This window comes from Pteropus vampyrus, unplaced genomic scaffold (assembly GCF_000151845.1).
Source record: "Pteropus vampyrus isolate Shadow unplaced genomic scaffold, Pvam_2.0 Scaffold222, whole genome shotgun sequence".
Classification (NCBI taxonomy): Eukaryota; Metazoa; Chordata; class Mammalia; order Chiroptera; family Pteropodidae; genus Pteropus; species Pteropus vampyrus.
In genome coordinates, this window is record NW_011889003.1 from 1,100,858 (window position 1) to 1,106,899 (window position 6,042).

At 39.1% G+C, this 6,042-nt stretch overlaps 1 pseudogene; it reads right to left on the reverse strand.

Annotated features, from left to right (window-relative positions):
- Positions 1-1,416: 1,416 nt before the first annotated feature.
- Positions 1,417-1,535, reverse strand: LOC111747446 (annotated as a pseudogene).
- Between the last annotated feature and the right edge of the window lie 4,507 nt (positions 1,536-6,042).

A 6,042-nucleotide genomic window follows, 5' to 3' on the forward strand; every position in this document is an offset into this window, starting at 1 on the left:
AGTGAACCATCTAGATGAAACTGTCCACTAAGCAGCTGCAAAGATGGGATGAGTGAATAGTTTAAATTCTAGTAGAATGGCAGAAACAGAGAATGAAAAAGCCATTCTTCAGAAAAAAATCATCTTTCAGGGATAGAAGAGGAAGGGAGCCATTGAAGAAAGCAGGGGACATGTTTGACATCTAAAAAGAAAAACAACGTAGTAAGCAAGTGTCAGGTAAGCCATGAGAGGAGACAGATGCTAGCCAGCAATGGAGGGTGGTCAAAAAAGGAAGAGGACAGTGGTGGCCACCAGACATTTGTGACCTTCTGACCTTCCTGCTCTGAATGGCACGTTAGAAGGTTGTAGGAACTTAAGAGAAAGAGGGAAGCTTTGCGGAGTAAAGATTACAGGTTTTGTATTGATATTTGTAGTCACATCCCCATAAATCAATCTCAGTCATGGTAGTAGCACCGTCTTTGAACACAGCAAGTCCATCATTTTATTATTCAAGTCATTGTCAACATCATCATGAACCATCTTAAAGCTCAGGCTGCAAGTACAGAAACACAGACTCAAACTGGTATTAACAATAAATTGGAAGTCCTGAGGTAGAGTAGACATTGCAATTGGTTGATAAGTGGCTCGACTAAATCATTAAAGACTGCTTTTTTTCTATTTCTCTTCTCTGCTATCCCCAGTGGAAACGTCTTCATCAGGGAAGTAGCAAGATGGCTGCTACAGTTCCAGATACCACAACAGAAGCATAACTATTTGGAGGAAACGGAAAACCCACCTCTTTCTGTAGCTCTCTCCTGGGAGTGAGAAAACTTTACAAAAGCCCCCCAGCAGACTTCCCCTCATGACTCACTGGCCAGAATCAGGTTACCTAAAAACATCTGACACAATCATTGGTAAGAAATGGCATTGCCTTCGGAGGAATCAGGCCCATTCCTGACAATTTCCTCTGAAATATTTAGCTACTTGGATGAGTCCCTGAACAAAATTAGGATTCTGTTAGAAAAAAAGAAAGAGCGAATGGGCCCTGGGTGGGCAACTCTTAAGTGGAGGGTACATTATCAGTCTCTAGGATTACAAGGAAATGTTTGCTTAGGATCCTTATCTAAAGGGACTTTTAATCTGATTGGTGGTAGACACACCAACAAATGACAACAGAGTTTTTAGTACAGTGTTAGGCACACAGTAGGCACACAAAAGTATATATTGAATGAATAAACACATACTAGTACACTCAAAATGCTAAATGAATAATACAACTATGCCGCAGAGATTCAGAGGACTGCTCAACAAGTTCCAGTACAATGATTTATTAAACTTTGTGAGGTTATATTAAAATGCAGATATATAGGTTACGACTCCAGAATTCAGTAATTTTCATGGGCCCCAATTATCTGCATTTTTTTTTTTCTTTTTTTATGCCTATAGCATCTGGTCTTCCTAGGTGGTCTCCCATCCAAGTACTAACCAGGCCTGACTCTGCTTAGCTTCTGAGATCAGATGGGATCAGGCGTGTTCAGGTTGGCATGGCCATAGACTATCTGCATTTTTAACAAGAATTCTAGGGGAGTCCAGTACAAGTTCCTTGGTGTTAGGGAAGGTTTGGTTGGGTTAGATAAGTATAATTTTTTAAAAAATTATTTACTAAATCATCGACTTCACGAATTAGCAGTTTACCTTCTGATATTTGTAGAGCAGTTGCTAGGATCTTTAAAATAGCGTTTTCTAGTTCTAATCAAAGAACCATATGTACAAAGAGAACTCATGCAATTTTCTACTTTTGGGCCTGAACTTATTGAGTGATGAAGAAAACGCAAATTAAATGTCTTAAACAGTTTTCCAAGTTTAAAGGCATTTTCTTTATTTCTTAATAGAATGACATAAAATTATTAGGTTGCTTTTTAATAATAAATGGGAAACTTTTGCTATTACTTATCCTTCCTTCCCCAACATCAATTTTCGCCCCTTGGATTTCTTTATAATTTATTGTACCCAGCAAACCTATGGGTATAGGGACTTTCATTTCTTCCTTGATTGCAAAATTTACATTTATTGAAAGGAAACCTTAGTTTGCTACAGCTCTTATTGAACTGTTTAGAATGAAGAAATACAGTCTAAATTCCAACCAGCAGGCTCATTCATGCTTATTTTCATGTTGCTAATATCATTTTCATTTATATCCCATAAGTATTTTTCTCTCTTTCATAATTTACCCTTTACTTCCGGATTATAGTCACTCCCTTTGCTTGGGGTATGTATGGATATGTGTGTATTTTATTTTCTCAATGAATACACTGATATTTACGCACCATTTTGGATTGGATGTTAGTAAATCCTAATTGGAGAATCATATAATAATCATAAACATAATCATAATAAAAAGTATGTAAGAAGTATGATTTCAAAGGACTCTCACTTTCATTATCTCAAATCTCAAATTTTATGACATACTAATATTAATTTCATTTAACAGGTTAGGAACTTGATATTTTCCCAGGATCATAAAGCTAGTAAATAATGGAGTCAGGAAAAAAAAAAAACCAAATTGTTTTTGGTATAGCATGGTAGATTTGATAGTGTCGTATAAACTGGATTTAATCTTATAGGATTATTTTTTAAAGTTAAAAGATCATCTCACATGCTAATAACATATTATTAGCTATATCTAGATGCTCTCTAAGTATATTGCTACTTTTGGGGTTTTATTAATGTCAGGATTGTTTTAGCACAATCTGAGTGTTTAATAATACTTTAACTTTTAAAAGTGAAAGTTAAAAAGCTTTAAAAGTATACAGAAAATCAGTTATGATTATTCACGTGGTTCTTTAGATACTGCTTGTGTTCAGCTTCTGAGGGAGTTTTTTCTGGAGAATCGGGGCTCTGTATCAATCTCTAAGATCAACCCTGAGGGAACAGAGATGTGAGACCCTCTAGCTCATTATGCCGAGATTCATGATCATCACCCTGTGCCTAACAGACCAGCTACTGTTTTGGTAACTTGACAACTGCCTTTTGAGATTCAATTCCCCTCCGTGTATTCCAGTTCTATTCATAAATGATAATGATCATTTTGTGAGGGAGCCATTGGGTACCAGGTGCTTGCTTAAATGTATTATCTCATTTACTTGCTTAAGTGTGTTATTTCATTTAAACTTAATAAGCCTCATGAGGAGTTTACATGTGAGAGAACTGAGATTCATACACAGTAGCAAATGACAGAACCAGGCCCACCTTACTCATTGCATTGAGCCCCTGCCTAACACTCAGTCCTACTAGGATCGTGCTTTCCAACCCTCCTTCCCTTTATCCAGCCTATGCTCCCTCTTGTTCATCACAAAACTCTCAAGAGCCCCAGAGAATCAGTTATGCCAACAATATTTTGTCAGATATTAATTTCTAGAACTTGTATTAAATTCACTGTGTCCTCCCTCCACAAATAAAATTAATTGTATTTTTCAAAGTACATCTACACTTGGTTTGAGGATCCCTACTTTGGAATCCAGGTCCCATGTCATGCATGCCTTTTGCTGCTCTACAGTTCAGGGCCAGAATCCTACTGCTGAACTCTAGGCCCGGAGCCAGGGTTCTTCCAAAGGCTCATGGACCTCACCGAATGTCTGCCAGAACTGCCTGTCACTGTGCTATGCTGACATGACTTACTGTGCAGTACAATCCTCCTCATGTACCCTCATGACCACATGACAGCAGTACCTGACGTCTGTTCCTGTATCCTCTGAACGTCAGGTTTTACCGAGTGGTCTAGACTTCTCTCCCACCCTGCAGATAGCTCTTATCTATCCAACTCCCCAACACTTCACTTTCTCTCACCTTCACACTTATAATTGCTTTACTCTTATGGGCCCATATAGTGTGTTCCATTCCCTTTCATTTACTAAGCAAAGACTGATCGATATGACCAAGTTCTATGCAGATACCAGCCTGACCTCTGACCTTAAATTCACTCTAAATCATTGTTAAACTATTAGTCCATTTTAGTTTAGTTCGATATGTATTTCTCAAACAGGAACTTATTCCATGCCTTGAAGGAGCTTGCAGTCATGTGGGGGAGTTGTTGGTGGGAGGGGTTGTCAAAAAATGTGAAGAGTTTGGGATTTTATCCTGCTTACAAGCTAACGAGTTAGTGTGCTATATTTTAATGGATGCTATATAAGACACAAGTCTCTTGAGACAGAGAAAAAGGAGTTTATTATTCACAGCACAGTAATTGGCATGAGCATAATCATATTTACATCATCTCCCCTTGCCTCTGCATCCTACAGGGTTACGTGGACAGACCCAGTGGGATGCCTGGACAAACAGTGGGTTGCATTACAAGAGAGGAACCTTGAGCTGAGGGAACCCAAATCTTTCAGACTAAATAGTATAATATACCTAGACAAATATACCGTACTAATATAAGGTCATAATAATAGTGGAAACTGAGTGCAGGGTTTATGGGAACTCTCTGTTAGCTTCACAAACTTTCCATAAATAAAAGAATTATTCTATATAAATATTTATTTGTTTACCTAATCTTTGCTCTGGAGAGAGATACTGTATCTTCCAACACTGTTTGTTATACAAAGTCCCTTGAAAACAGAGTCAGGAACAATGACAGAAATGCAAGAAACCCATTAGGCGTGGTTTCCCCGCAATAGCCACTCCCTCCTTCTACACTGTCTTGGCTTCTAGTGAATTTTCTCATAAATATGGTGCTCCACTGGCCACTTTGATTAACCCAACAGGCTGGGACCAAATCTGTTCAATTCGTAGATCTTATTAAGGCCACTGTAAACAGGAATCTCAGCAGCAGCAGGAGGAGGCATCCTGCAGCCATGGCCTCAGCTAAGTCTCCTGTGGTCTCAGAATCAACGCATTGACTAAATCCCAGAAACCACCAGGGTCTAATTTAAGAGAGGTCAAGGGACTCTCTCCTTAAATTTCAATACTGATCTTTCCTCTTGGTCCAAGCCATTCATGTAGGCACAGCAGTATATATTAGCCATTACCTGAGCCTATGAAAAAAGGACTTTGAAACAATTCTACTGTCTTACAGTATTTCTGGCCAGTAAGTTGAGGCTGACCTGAATGCCTTCTACAGTTGAGTTAGTGACATAGATCACTTCAACTACATTCAGGGACAAATTTTGTACTTGCTTTTACTAATTGGATGACCTCCATCGTAGCAATAACTGGTTGTCGATTGTGCATAAATAATGAATAATCAAAGATAATTAAAGGAAGCTTTATTTTGGAGTAATCTCCACAGTCATCTGAGAACTACGTGATTTATTAGTGTTTCATTAAACACTTGCAGCACTCTTACAATCACTCCTAAGGTTCAAGATGCCATGCTTTTAGAAGCAACTCAAGACAATGCCTGGCTTCCACGCAAGCAATATAGTCCTGGGGGTGCACACGGTAGCCCAGGAAAGAAGTGTTATTTATGACTGTTGCCCCACCCCCCAAGTCAGACCCATACCATTTAGTGGGTATAGGTCGACAGTACCACGAACACAGCCTCTCCACAAGCTGTTCTCAGGTGGCTTTGAATAATTGAGTCCAGTTATTGTTTACAGAGGAGCTGCCTGTGGGTAGTCAGACGAAACTCTCCTATTTGTCTATGTCACCAGGCAGTGGCATTTATCCACCCCATGGAATGACTGAGCAATGTCTATAGGAATGGGGGTGGGGAAGATATCAGAGGTACTGACAGGTGTTTTGTGTAGGAGGTGCAGGAGCTGGGGCCATGCCTTGCTGCTTTAGATAGACATCCTGGTAAGGTTAAGAGGAATGGCAATCAAGCCTCAAATGGGGCTCAGGGCCATCTGGCAGGGGATGGCAGACCTAGCGGTGAGTTAAACAGAAGGTGCTTGCAACGGTTTAAGAGAATCACTTAAAGATGTTTCTTTCCTGAAAAAGCCTCCTGGGATAATTCTATTTTTAAATTTTATTTATTTATTTATTTATTTAGGCAAGCCTTGGTTGACTTCACAGATTGCAAGAACATCGTCAGCTTACAATCCTTTAGTTTTTTATTTTTTA